The following is a 15,901-nucleotide window of genomic DNA, read 5'->3' as shown; positions in this document are numbered from 1 at the left end:
ACAGTAGCTTATTCCCCTCAACAAAATGGAGTAGCTGAACGGTTCAACCGAACTTTGGTGGAGAAGGTAAGATCAATGCTCATTGATTCAAAAGCTCCGAAGAACCTGTGGTCAGAGGCGGCACTGACTGCGACGTACCTCCTGAACCGTTGTCCGACGGTGGCAGTGCCTGAAAACGTTACTCCTGCAGAAAGATGGACAAATGCAAAACCGAACCTTGACAAGATAAGGATTTTTAGATGCAAGGCCATGGCGTGGATCCCGAGCCAACAAGGAAGAAATTGGACCCCAAAAGCCGTGAGACGGTGATGATTGGATACGCTCCAAACGGATACCGGCTTTGGGACAGAGCATCAAGAAAAATAATAATAGCGAGAGACGTGAAGTTCAACGAAGAATGTTTTCCATACGCAGAGCAAACTGATGAATCAAGTCAAGTTCCGTTGGTAGTCCCCACGCTATACGAGCCAGAGGGGGAGCTGTTGAATAATCCTGGTGAAGAGGAACCACATGCTGATGTTGTCGATCATGAATCTGATGAAGAAACCATATTTGAAGAAGTTGAAGAGGAAGCAAATCCTGGGGCGCTCCCTTCGCAACATAGAGGTGACGGCTGTTCAGAGTCAAACACCAGGCGCAGCGAACGGGAGCGCAGGCTCCCAGGTAAGTTTTTTGGTTTTTTAACTGGATTCAGAGCAATCTCTGCTGCTGACAATTCCGATTCTTCAGATCCGCCGTCCTCCTATGAGGAGATCGATGGACGCAACGATCGAGACTGTTGGTTGGCGGCTGTCCGGGACGAGCTGCGTTCGATCGATACCAACCAGGTGTGGCGACTAGTGAAGTGACCCTCCGGAATGAAACCATTGCAGCCAAAATGGGTATTCTGCGTTAAAGAAGATGCTGATGGAAATGTCGTTAGGCATAAGGCAAGATTGGTCGTAAAGGGCTTTCTTCAAAAATCTGGCATCGATTATCAAGAAACCTATGCGCCGGTAGCCAAACTGACGACGATTCGAGTGGCATTAGCTGTGGCGTTGCAAAGAGGCATGGTTATACACCAAATGGATGTGCAGACGACCTTCCTGCATGGTGAGCTGCAAGAGACAATTTATATGGCAATACCCGAAGGCGTCGAAGCGGATGCTGAAACCGTCTGCCTGTTGAAAAAATCATTATATGGTCTGAAACAAGCTCCGAAGTGCTGGAACGAGAAATTGAATCAGGTACTATTGAAGCTTGGGTTCAAGAGATCGCAGCATGACTATTGTGTATATACCCGCACCGACGAGAGGGGGAACGATGATGTCTACATTGTCATATACGTCGATGATTTGCTAATGATGGGAGTACGCGCCAAAACGGTGGACGATATCAAAAAGAAGTTATCCCAGTTCTTCAAGATGACTGATTGTGGTGAGTTACAACACTTCCTTGGGATGAAGATCGTCTATGACCGAGTATTGGGAACAATGTGTCTTTCGCAAGAAGCTAGTATTGAAAAAGTTTTGAAGAAATTCGGTATGGATGATTGTAATCCAACAAAAACTCACATGGAGAAGGAGCTACAGCTGACACGAAGCAATACCGGAATGATTGGCGAACCGTATCGTGAACTTCTCGGAAGTTTAATGTATATAATGATGTCAACTCGACCGGATGTTTGTTTCCCAGTACGATTTCTTGGACGTTTTCAGCAACAACCAGAACAGCAACACTGGACGGCTTTGAAACGAGTAGTACGATACATGAAAGGGACCAAGAACATATGTTTGGAATACTCTCGAAATGAGGAAGCGGAATCTTTGGTCGGATTTGCTGATGCGGACTGGGCGACGGATACAGTGGACAGAAAATCGGTGAGTGGTTTCTTGTTCCAGGTTTATGGCAATACGATCTCCTGGTCAAGCAAGAAACAAACGACTGTGGCCACCTCGTCCAGTGAAGCCGAGTATATAGCGTTGAGCGCAGGTGTGGCAGAATCGATTTGGATATCTGGACTCTTAACTGATCTTGGAGTAAAGATGACGAAGCCGGTGACCATCTATGAGGACCACCGTGGTTGCATAGGGATGGTCCAAAACCTGGAGTGCAAACGGGCAAAGCATGTTGATATTAAACATCATTTTATTTGCGACCATTGGACTCCACAATCGAGAGGGGGTGAAGAAGTAGGCCTTGCTGAGCAAGCCATGAGATTCTGACAAGCGCTAGTGGAGTTCATTACGAATCAAGCCTTCAAACTGTATAGACCATGGACCGATGCACGAGTTCACTAATTTGACGTTTGAGCGGTGCCGAATTCACGGGTTGCCATGGTCTAATAAATAACACGGCACCGCTAAAACGTCAAATAGTGAACCCGTGCATAGGTCCATTCTCTCCTAATAAACGTTCTTTAGTTGTTTGAGATTGAGTCTTTCTCTTGGCCCATCCGCCCAGTCCTTAATATTACAATAGTATTGCATGAAAGTTTGCATCATCCTTGCATGCTTTGCACTCTAACAATTTTCTATTTTGGCTGCAAAGCTAGGCCAAAGCCCAACATTGACTAGTCTAACAATGAATGAATAAAATTTACATGTATATGGTATATGGTACGCCTTTAATTTTTATCATTTTGATATTGATTATTAGATTACCTTTCAAGCTATAGGGAGCTGGATACTATTCTTGGCACTTTTGATTCACGTCGGCAGTGGCGTTTTTTTAAAGCTACAGAGTTGACATTTGGCCACAATATGCGTCGTAATTCTTATTGCAAAGTTTCAGGCAATTCGTCAGAAAAAAAACTCATGCCAGAGTGAATCATGGAAGTTGCTCTGCACCCTAATGTCCTCCTAAGATGGTGAACGAACACTTGATCTTTTTCGAACAAAATATATTTTATTAGGAATCTTTTTAGCGTGCACGAATTTGACGAAAAAGTTAAACCTGTTCAATTTATTCGTACAACAGGTTGGTTCCACACATGTATGCTTCAGAGCGTATACGTATTACCAAGCTGTGAATGTATTTGGGAGCTTTGATATATGGCATTTGGTTCAACAGGGGCAGTAGAACAGGTTGAAGGCACAGAAGAACGACATGGCTCATCAGTTTTTGCGCTGCACCACGCTCGTGCTGTCGCTATGAAGCGAGCTATTATCATTAGCGTACCTTGAACTCTAATCTAGAGGGGGCTTGACCCTTTTGATCAATCGAATTCCTTCAGTAAGGTGCATACTTAGCACGAGATTTTAAATTTTCTAGGGTGGGGGGACTGGCTTGAACTTTTCTAAGGAGGTCTAAGACCCCCCTAGCCCCCCCCCCGTATTTCCGCCAATGGCTATTATCATGATGGATGTATACGACGGGAACGATCTTGACGTGTTGAGAGAATTGCCATGCTCTTTTCCATCCCGCGCTCTATTGAAATTTCTCATGCTATTTTAAAATTATGTGTTGAACTCAGTGTTTGGATTTTGATCCGAATAAACCGATCGAACCAAATACCCTGCCCTTAGGTGATGGGATTGACGGTGATTTATCAAGTGATTGCATATTGTTGATATTGTGAAAAATTACTCTAATACTAATATATTGATCGCGAAAATAATCGTAATTATAACTTATAAAATGTAAGCTAGTCTAATAGTTTTAAATTAAATAATGACATGTGTTGCAATGCTTAAATATATTTTACACTTGATTTATCACACCTTCAGCATGAGTTTAGTTACTGTCGCATGATCTAACACCAGATAACTACGCGTAATGCTGGAGGGACCGGCAGGGCTCATTACCAGTCTCTACTAACACTCAAATCACTAACAAGACTGGGAAACCAACGATCACCTTCATCAGTAGCACTATTTCTAATAGTAGTATTAGTTCAATATACATAAATCTTTTTCAGTAGACCACGAGGCGCAAGAGTGGGTGCGGGTGGTCTCTGCGTCTCACGGGTCATTGAAAATAGACATTTATGTTAGGTTTACTAACAATGTAGTAATTATTACCTTAGTAATACCGTAAGGTGCCGTGATTCAGCGCATCGCCTAAATCCGCATATTTGATCCAAAATTAATCGAAATTTAAGAAAAATTTTGAAATCTGTCCATACCGCTATTTGTATATGCTGGTAATGCATAATAATTCCAATTAAAATTGTCATTAACAATAATTTACGATTTTTGAGAAATATTCCAAAATGTTCTGAATTACGGCATTTTACGGTATTGCGTTATTTATTAAGGTAGGTTGTAGCGGTGTTAGAGATAGTTTAGTAATGTTACTGATATATGTATAATAATTAGAAAACTGATGGCACTGTTGTTACTGAAATGTTTCATTTTGAAATATCTTTCATAATATAATATAATATTGTTGAACAAAATGCTGTAATTAATAACTTATTTAATCCTCTACGCATTTTTGCACTACTTTGCATCTATCACACCAACACTGGCGACAATAGCGTTCTTTGGGTAGTTTTTCTGTTATGTAGTAGTAACCTCTATCGTTTTTATTCTAACGATCATAACATAATTATCGTGAGCGTAGTAGTGGAAATAACATAGAAGTAGCTTTTGTATTTGTAATTAAGGTATCATGGTATTAGTTCCCTGTCCTTTGGTTCAGAAAGGGGTATGGGCGCGTTCTGCCAACTCGGTCGAGGCAGATTTCTTGTGTGAACAAGTTACAACATGGACGTTCTAAAATTCCAGAATGAAGTGTTGTGCATTTGAAGATGGGATGGATTCGCGTTCGTGCTTTACTGCTGCTTATCTATAAAGTTATATGCAATAACCGACCCTTAGCTTAACTACTTAAATTAACAGTTGCAAATATAATAATCGTTTTGAGTTTACTAACATGTCGTCGCGTTAATTTTATCATAATGATCTTTTATCTACATCCGTCGAACCATTCTGAATGGCCGTTGTGAGAATATCACCAAGAACTTCTCACATGCAATAAAGCTGGATTGTCATACATTGAAACATCCAGGTTCTCGCTCTTTTGGATTCATTTTTTGTTGTTTATCATTAGTTTCAGGGATTGTTATCGTGGGAATCCAAAGAGCGAATTTTGTATGACTTCAATGTACGCCAATACTGCCATAAAGCATGTAATAATCACTAACATTCCTTCTCTCTTTATCCTTGTTTTCATATCTAACCCGCTTCGAGGAATAATTCATCGAAGAGGAAAGGCATCTCTTATCATGGCAGCGTAATGGCCGAGAAAACGTCGGTTTGCGGTCGCATCTCTCCATCCTAGGTTCTGCCCACGCTCGCCAAATCGATACGCACTTGATCCGCCCACCTAGCTTGCTGCACTCCACGCCTTTGTTAAGTATAAAGTTTCTGTAATCATTGAATACTAATTGAAAGGTAAATCAAATGAACTTATTATTTAACTAATAACAAATTTGTTCCACAGAGCGATTTACAAAACACCACACAAAATCCCTCCTTTCACATATCCTTAGGCAAAACACTTCACTACCGTTATATGTATGACTGATTCATGTTCTTTCGACCTTGCATCATTCATACGTGTAGGGGAAGTCTAGAGTAAAAGCAAAACTTAAAGAACCTTCTGGTCAAAGATGTTGCGTTGCCTACTTCCCAAACTCCAAAACCCCCGGTGTATTATGGAAGGTGTGAGTTTTTAAACTTATGCTAGAGACTTGGCCCCTGACCCCCTTGTACATCAATAAAATAAAATAAAATAATAAAAAAAAAATAAGATAAAAAATAAACCGATCGAACCAAATTCGGAGAGTGTAACAGTTCACGAACCATAACAGTCTGTGCCACGATTCGGAGAGCCCTATGAATGTAAATATTCACTCTCTCGTTTGATACGTGGCACAAAAGCGTTCAAGAGCAGCAGCTCACATAGACTGCAATAGTATCGAGCTATTCGGGTGATTTATGTTTTGCATAAAATTGGTAATAACTTTCATATTTTGTGGTAATGCAGCCTTTAACAAGCTAATTATAATCTATTGAACCATTGAACATTCCTTTGGTTGCAAACATAGTACAGAAAATAAAAAGTATTCGCCTCTGTTTCTTGATCAGAACGAAAATGGGTCAGCGTATGTTACAAGTGTTGACACACAGTGATCGGCTTTAAACAGTAGGTGGTGTGTCTGTCTTTTTTTTTATTTTTTTTTTAATTTCTTTATTAGTATCATTCCAAACATTACATTCATTTCTTATATCTAGGTGTTCTGTGTTATTAGACAACACTATCATCCTAATTTGGTAAAACAAATTTAAGATTTAATTAACATTTTGTTAACAACATATTTATTTGATTTTTGAAAGTTAAATTCTTATCTAGCATGAGCCCTAGATACTTAACTTCATCTGACCAATTTATTGGAACCCCTCTCATCGTGACAACATGTCTACTTGAAGGTTTCAAATAAAGAGCTTTTGGTTTATGTGGGAATATTATTAGTTGAGTTTTGGAAGCATTAGGAGAAATCTTCCATTTTTGCAAGTACGAAGAAAAAATATCCAAACTTTTTTGCAATCGACTACAGATGACACGCAGGCTTCGTCCTTTGGCGGAGAGGCCTGTGTCATCCGCAAACAAAGATTTTTGACATCCCTGAGGTAGCTCAGGTAAGTCAGATGTGAAAATATTGTATAATATTGGTCCCAAAATGCTGCCTTGAGGAACACCAGCTCTTACAGGAAGTCTTTCAGATCTGGAGTTCTGATAATTAACCTGAAGTGTACGATTTGACAGATAACTTTGAATTATTCTAACAATGTATGTTGGAAAATTAAAGTTTTTTAATTTTACAATCAAACCTTCATGCCAAACACTGTCGAATGCTTTTTCTATGTCTAGAAGAGCAAGACCAGTAGAATAGCCTTCAGATTTGTTGGAACGGATCAAATTTGTTACACGTAAAAGTTGATGAGTGGTCGAATGTCCATGGTGGAATCCGAACTGTTCATTGGCAAAAATTGAATTTTCGTTGATGTGGGCCATCATTCTGTTCAAAATAACCTTTTCAAAAAGTTTACTGATGGAGGAAAGCAAACTGATTGGACGATAGCTAGAAGCTTCTGCAGGATTTTTGTCTGGTTTTAAAATTGGAACAACCTTAGCATTTTTCCATTTGTCAGGAAAATATGCTAATTGAAAACATTTGTTAAATATATCAACCAAAAATGATAAGCTACTTTCTGGAAGTTTCTTGATGAGGATGTAGAAAATTCCATCATCGCCAGGAGCTTTCATGTTTTTGAATTTTTTAATAATAGTTCTCACTTCTTCCAAATCAGTCTCCCAGGCATTTTCGAAAACGTTCTCTTGATTGAGAATATTTTCGAACTCCTGAGTAACTTCATTTTCAATTGGACTAGTAAGTCCTAAATTAAAATTGTGCGCACTTTCAAACTGCATAGCAAGTTTTTGAGCTTTTTCGCAATTAGTTAGTAATAATTTGTTTTCCTCTTTCAATGCCGGTATTGGCTTCTGAGGTTTTTTCAAGATTTTAGATAATTTCCAAAAGGGCTTAGAGCCAGGGTCCAATTAAGAAATTTTATTTTCAAAATTTTTGTTTCTTAATTGAGCAAAACGTTTCTTGATTTCTTTCTGCAAATCCTGCCGGTGTGTCTGTCTTGTTTTCGTTCATGGCTCGTTATCTTCCACGAACGATATGATGCGATGTCATGCGCGTTGTATGAATGCAGGCGAATAAATGGAATGAAATTATGGCCTGTGTGTCAATTATCGTTGAATTTTCACAAGCCTGGTTGAACTTGCATTGGTTTTCTAATATATTTGCACTGTTTATATTCAATTGATCTACCTGTTCTATGAACAGGTTGAACAGGCTGACGAGACGCCTCTGTCAAAACAAGGCATTCAACGCTCAATCTTTCTGATTTTTTGAGCCAGTTACCTATCTTAGAATCTCGGATTCAGGTTTCCCGCCAATTTGACACCATGTGTCCTGAACACGGAAATAAACCAGGACTAAACACCGATGAAACCCGCATTGTGGAACATTTCAGTTTTTGTACCAAAACTAGATACTCAAAAAACCAGAGAAATTCAGCCGTCGAATGCCTAATTTTGGTACAAATCTATCCCACAATACTTATTTCTCCGGTGGTCGTTCCTGGATTATTTCAGTGGTCAAAAAAGACCAAACACATTATTGTCCAGATTGGCCTTCCGGGACTCCAGGAACCGGTTCCGCATGGACCATACTAGACCGGAATTTTCAGGACATGTGCTCCTCTAATTTGTTCCTTATTTCAGACATCTTTTATGCAAACATATCCATCAACCGAATAGTACCGATTTGAAATACATCATAGAATATTAATTTGAATTACATACACAAAACAACGATGGAAGCTTACTTTTCGGATGTTTCGGAACCGGGTATGAATACAGAAATTATTTGAAAAATCTATATTCATAGTCCAAGTGAATAGCTATTCAACCGGTTGTGCTATTTTTCCCCGAAATAATTCCCCGAATGATGTTTCCCCGAACGCCAGTTCCCCGAATACCACGTTTCCCCGAATAACCTATTTCCCCGAAAAGTGCTTGGCACTCATAATTGTCATAACTTCATCTATTTCAGGGTGGCGAATGAACCGGTCATCTGATATGCACCCTTCTTTATTCGATCGGCAGTTCTGTCGAGTTCACCGCTCTCAGTATTTTTTACAATATGTATTTAGGCAAGAATGACCTAATATCTCCTTCTTATGGTTGCATATCGTTCCTTTTGGAACTGCAACACCTTTCGGGGAAACGAGTCATTCGGGGAATTGGCGTTCTGGGATATGACATTCGGGGAAAAGTAGCACAATCATTCAACCATATACACGGAGAAAAATGAGCATCACGGAGAAAAAAGAGCATAGTTTGAAACAACAAAATTTTTTGTTGATTTTCAAACTTGTATTTAATTGTTTCTAAATATTTGTTTTGTTGTTTCAAAACTGTGCCATTAGTTTGAAACAAACAAAATGTCTGGGTGATGTTTACTCAACATATTTGCTATGTCAACAAAAAATAAGATTGCTTCAAAGTAGGGGGAAGTACTCTATGCCCGGACACTTTTTGTTTTTTTGGAGATATTTCAAAATCTACATTAATTTTACCGTTGAATTTAACTGGAAGGTCTCTACAACATTTATTTAAATCTTAGTTTGTTTCAACCAACACGCTAAGTAAAAGCAAACTAACTTTTTGTTTGTACAAAATTCAAAGTGAAGTTTTGGTTGAAATAAACTAAAGTTTGTTTGTTTGTACCATATTTTTTCACCATACCATATTTTTCCATATATGGACGGTTCAGATTACTTGTTTGGTCTCGAAACTACAGGTTGTCCAAGATCCTGGAACGTAATAGAAATTTCCTTGATTTCCCTGGGCATAGAGTATCATCGTACTTACCACACGAAAATGGCAGCTTTGTCAAAGAAAGCTCTCAGTTAATAACTGTGAAAGTGGTCATAAGAACAGGATGAAGAAGCAGGCTTTGTCTCAGTGTGGACGTAATGCAAAGGATAAGAAGAAGAAGAAGAAAGAGAAGCTCTCTAGATCAGTGCTGGGATTGGTAATAGTAGTAGGCTTGAATTTCGCGAAAATCACGTGGCTCTTCCCAGTACAGTAGTTCAAAAACGTGAATCTCATCAAGTAGCCTATGTTGGTTGCATGAATTTTCTAATTCGTTAGTGTCATTGAAGGCTCTAAATACGGGAAATGCAGCGGGAAATAGAACATTTTTCTACAGTAATTTTGGGTTGCCCTTAGCAACGGGTGTTTTACAATTTTCAAGGATCTTTGACTACAGCAGCGATAGGCGTGAGTTTCACTGGCTTCGCTGACTGCGATTGGCTTTGTTTGGCTACTGTAGAATGAATTTCAGATTTTTGCCCTGCTCTAGATATCAGAAGCCATGCATCTAGATTTTATTGAAACTAAAAGGTATGACGTTTGTTATCAAGATAGGCTGTATTATGTAATACACCCCAACCGCTTTTTACGACCGTTATCGGGGGGTCGTAAAAAGAATCGGTCGTAAAAAATCAGGGTTATAATTATGTTTTTGAAAAATGCATCGTCTAGATGCGGAAATACTTATTCGAGACATTCGGCAAAGTTGAACTTTCCAAAATGGCCGTTCAAGTTTTCATATTTTGGTAATAGATGGCAGCACTGCTCGAATGTTATCAAAAGAGCCAATTTTATGGGGGTGTGATATGCAAATACAAAAAAAAAAATTAAAGATAACGATACCAAATGTTCACCAAAGTTAAAGGAAGTGTTGCGTGCCATATAGTCGGCCGAATCAAAAATGTTCATGTGGCTGGCAACACTATTTAAGAAGAATGAAGAATAGATCAAAACAATAAAACGTGAGCAGAATAGATAAATAAAATGCTTAGCAACATAGCCATACTCTTTAACTTTAATCCATTTTTTCATGAAGGGTTCAAAATCTTGTCGTAGCTGGCAACACTGCTTAAGTGAAATTGCGCCACCAGGCAGTACAAGTGTGCATGCCACTTTTGTTTTGCGGATATCTCAGAATCCTGACCACTTAGAAAGATGGCTTCTTCGGCAAAGTTGATCAGTAGCTTAAGGACTATCATTATTCTAGCCAAGAGATTCGAGATTTTGCCACCAAGCGGCGCTAGTGAGCATAGAATTTTTGTTTTGCGGATTGCTCAGGATCCTGACCACATAGACATGGCGTCTTGGGCAAAGTTGAGCTACTCAACAAGTTTATCTAAGTGGCCAAGATCCTGAGATAACCGCAAAACAAAAGCTTCTTGCTCACTAGTGCTGCCTGGTGGCAAAATTCTAAATCTCATAACTTTTATAATGATAGTCCTTGAGCTACTGATCAACTTTGCCGAAGACACCATCTTTCTAAGTGGCCAGGATCCTGAGATATCCGCAAAACAAAATTTCGATGCTCACTTGCGCCACCTAGTGGCAGAATTCCGCAATTCAATGACCACCATATGTTAGCTCTTGATCTACTGAACAATTTTGTTGAACATCATGACCCTCTATTTTGAATGCTTTTTAAAATATTGATCATTTATAAATACGGTCGTTAATCTGAATTTCGGTCGTAAAAAAGTGGTTGGAAAAAGAACCGTCGGTAAAAAACGGTCGTAAAAAGCGGTTGGAGTGTACCAGCTCTAGTCTGAACGTTGTATAAGGCTCTCGCACCCTTCTCTTTCCAGCAACAAGATCAAATGGGATTTTTTGTTGATTGTTTTCATATGGAAACTGTTTCCGTATGAAAACAATCCCTAATTGTGTGTGTGCAGGAAAGAGAAAGCTGAATAAACGTCAGATTGCCTTATTAGCGACCAAGGAAGGTTAAATGCACAAGAGTATAATCATTAGCGTGGTTCAAATTATGTTTACTCCAAAGTTTTGAGCTCATCTGGATAAAAACTGAGACTGCACAAGCCATTTGAAGTTAGTATGGAAATTACTATGTAAAAAAAATGCAATTAATCGGTCCTAGTGTTTGTTTTGTTAAGCATTATAGAAATTAATTTTCACATTTCAATTTTGATCAAAAAACACATACGCCTCTGATTTTTTCATAGTTTGTGTAAAACTAGCTCAGCTTTCCAATACAAGAGCTTTTAAAATAGTTGGTTGCGAATACCATGAAAATTCAGTTTTTCCGATGAAATCCAAAATGGGGGCCAAAATGGAGAGTGTGCCAAGAATGGTCAAAAATCAAGGGGTCCTCAAAATATGTTTTAATCATAATTATCAAGGGCTCCATCAATTTGACCAACTGAATTTGAACATTTTGAGAGACCAAGTGTAAATAGCCGGCCTCAGCAAGAATTGCTCATTATTTTTATTACCTTCATTTGTAAGACTTTCAACCTGTGGCTGGTTTGTCTCCGTAAAAATATAGTGAGAAACTATAGAAGTTCCTCAGAGCTGACAGATTTTTTAAAGTTCGCAAAGTTTACTAGGGTCAGTGTTCCCTTAGTAGACAGTCCCCTATAGTCGCACTAGTGGCTTTTTACGGCCGTTTCGCTATTAAACGGTTCAAAATATTTTTTGACATGAAGGTCAGGAGCTATTTATCCAAGTAATATTGATACACAACTTGATTTTGTTCAAAAAATTGATCGAAAAAATTAGTTTTGCTTAAAATTTGAGCTCCCTTGAGCCTATAGTAAACCTATTGTTCCTATAGTAGCACTACTGAGAGAAACTATTTTTTATTATACGAAATTATTGATAAATTAAGAACTTTTTATACATCAAACGAAAGCTTTTGATCCACACTTTAAAGGAAAAATCTAAAAGTTTTGTAAAAAAACGGGTTTGATTTGTATTTTGCCAACGCCGTGGTGCTAGTGCTACTATAGGAACAAAAATTAGAAATAGTGCTACTATAGGCACATTTGTTCCTTTAGTGGCACAAGCGATAATAAATACAAACATATGAGTTTTCGTAGTTTTCATATTTTTCCTACAAAACCAAGATTAAAAGCTTTCAGATGATGTAAAAATAATGACGCTAGCGTTATTTTTCGATTTTATATGAATATTTGTTCTTAGCTATGCGACTATTGGTACATCGACCCTATATATCAGTGGTTCTCAACCTTTTCAGATCTGCGGCCCTTTTTGAGGGCCTACAAACATTCCGCGGCCCCTAGAAAATAACTTTTGAAGAGTGTATAACAACAAATTGTTATTTATTAAAAAAAAAAAAATAACTCATTTATAAGGTCATATTGGCATACATAAACTTTTATATTTTACCATAAATTTCCCAAAAAAAATCTATTGAATATCCAAAAAGTGATGCTTGAAATTGTTTTTCGAAATATTGTTAAATATTTTCTGCAAAATATGTTGTTGTTCAGAATTCTTTTCTGAAAGATGTTTCCGTCAAACATCTTCGACATATTCAATACAATCATTCGCATTGAAATTGTAGAACTTACTGCAAACAGTTATAAATTTACCACGAATATGAAAAAGGTTTTCTACAAAACAAATCGACGAACAATGTTATGAGAAATGCGTCTAGATTTTACCAAGCATTTTTCAAAAATCTTGTGCAAAATTATATTTAGAATTACGTCTGAAACACTCCAAGATTTTCAAACAATATGCAAATCATCTTTAGAAGAGCTGATCTTTGTTGTGCTTCGTTGAAATATTTCTTGAAAAAACGGACACAAATTTTAACAAAAAAAAAAAAAACAAAGAACCAAAGTTTATGAAAGCATCCATTAAGAATCTTTAATCTAATATGACACAATAAATCCATAAAACAGAACTGCATGCGACTCTCACGAGTTCAAAGCAAGCCCCCAAGTCGAAACAGGATGAAAGAGTCCTGATAGACATGTCATACGTTAGACATGTCTTGCAAGACTCTTTCACTCTGTTTCGACTCGGGAGCTTGTTTTGAACTAATGAAAGTCGCCTCAAGGAATCCATAGAGATATTTGAAACAATCTGCCAAAAACTTCGAAAGAGGTCACGAAAAAAAAATCGCCTGAGATGTTGTATTGTCTCTAGTGATAACTCCAAGATAAACTCGTCAACGCATTGCCAGTGCAATGATTCTGGTAAAACCATTCCCAATACCACAGAAGAAAAAAAAAACAAAGAATTTAACCCTCTAATACCCAACCCCGCCTTTAGACGGGGTACACTTTGGAATTTTGTATATTTTTTCGTAGCTCGGAAATCAAAATGTTTTTATTTTTGGCTTATACCTTGACTCATAACAGGCATATTAGAAAAAAAAATTATGACTTTTGAAACTTTTTTGTATTTTTGGAAATTGTTTGGAAAATTGCATTCTTCTATAACCTACAAATGCCTGGGGTTCATTTAACGTGTAATATAAAAAAATCGTGCCTTTCATATTTTTCTACGATCAACCTATCACAAAAGAAGAGCCTGGTGGTATTAATATAATTTCCGTTAGTTACACGGAAAATAAAATACGCTCCGAAAAAAAATAAAAAAATAAATGTTTTTAAAAGTGCCGTAAAAATTTAAATTTTTATTATTGCCAAAAATCAACAACTAGAAAAGGCTTCAATAAAAAAATGAAAAAAAGCTAGGGATGTTCAAAAATAAAAATTATAAAAATCAAAAACCAAAATTTACAAATTTGCGAATAAAAATACATAATTGCCCAAAACCTGTTTAGAACGATTTTAGATAACGAAAAATAATACTTAAATCGAAAATAAAATTTGGGTATTATAGGGTTAATAATTATTCGACCATGTTGATCCCCAAGATTTTCCAAAGATTTCTCCAACAGTCAATTTCGAAGAAACACAAATAGAACAGAGATGCCTCTAATGAAGAGAAATCCAGTGAGCATCTCTCATTACCAGATCTTCATATAAAATTGCTTTGAGAGCTTCGAGTGAGTAGTTGATATGAATGTCAATTTCTTTAATATGTCAATTATCAAAATTCGATGATTTCGGTAAGTTGATACCGTCGTCGAGGGTGAGGTTGGGTTGAAAACGCATATATCCAAGTTGATCATTTGATAAATCTCCTAATGATTTGAAATATTTTTTCCAGTTTGGAAATATGTTCGTGGGTATTGCATTTATATTTGTTGACCACATTAAGAATCAAAAAGAAGAATCGTTCTCTTTTCAAGTTTGATAATACTAGCTTTTTTGGACGATTTATTTAAAATTAACGACTGGACCCAGATGTCTAATTTTTTGTTGGTACCTGCGAAGAGTACAACATTAAAATAAGCCATTTCAAATGTATGTATTTCAATTATGTTTTGATCCATCCTCATCCCTCTTACCTATTGTCGTTCCATGGTCGGTAGTTATTATTAATAACTTATCATTTTTTTCATTAAAATTCACACATTTTGTTGCAATGGCATCGCGGACCCCTTGAGAGGTCGCCACGGCCCCCTGGGGGTCCGCGGACCACCGGTTGAGAAACGCTGCTATATATTCTGCTGTGAATCCAACTTGCGCGAAAGTTAGCACACACAAATCATGGCTACTATGTTTCACTGCATACATGCATACATTGCCGTTATACGCATAATTGTCCCATATTTCAAAATATGCAATCGAGAAAAACGCGTTTTAATATTTTAACACATTTAGGTCTCGTATTGACCAGGTGTGTGGTAAATTAAATTAAAATCTTTACAATAGTATAAAGAATAGCGTGTTTTTTTAGAGTCAAAAGTTTGTATTATGGGAATAAAGTTAATTTAGCTACAAAATTCAAAGTGGGACTGTTATGCCTAGAAATACGGGGGTTTTTGGTGAATTTCTAAGCATAACAGTCCCACTGATAGTAGTGACTTTTATGTGCTAAGCATACTGCTGTAGATTATCGTTTTACGTATAGATTGGTACCGAAAGGGGCCAGATAGCCGTAGCCGCAAACGCGCAGCTATTCAGCATGACCATGCTGAAGGTCGTGGGTTCGAATCCCGCTGGCCGGCTTTTCGTAAAGGGAAATTTTCTCGATTCCCAGGGCATAGAGTATCTTCGTACCTGGTCACACGATATATGCATGCAAAAAATGGTCATTGGCATAGTAAGCTCTCAGTTAATAACTGTGGAAGTGCTCATAAGAACACTAATCTGAGAAGCAGGCTTTGTACCAGTTGGGACGTAACGCCAGAAAGAAGAAGAATTGTAGCCGAATGTAGAGGACGTATGTCCTATCCTAAGACTATGTTAAGGCACCTTATGCAGGCTCAAGTGACATGTGCCAAACGGAGCCACATGTGGGAAAGTGGAGAAAATACGATTTTATAGTTTTGGATGGAAAGCAAAGTTTTCTGTATGAGTGATAATGAAAAAATATATTGATTAGTGAAAGAAAGAGGGGATGA

The sequence above is a fragment of the Aedes aegypti genome, chromosome 2 (assembly GCF_002204515.2).
Source record: "Aedes aegypti strain LVP_AGWG chromosome 2, AaegL5.0 Primary Assembly, whole genome shotgun sequence".
Classification (NCBI taxonomy): Eukaryota; Metazoa; Arthropoda; class Insecta; order Diptera; family Culicidae; genus Aedes; species Aedes aegypti.
The sequence above is the reverse complement of the archived record's forward strand: the minus strand, read 5'-3'. Positions refer to the sequence as shown.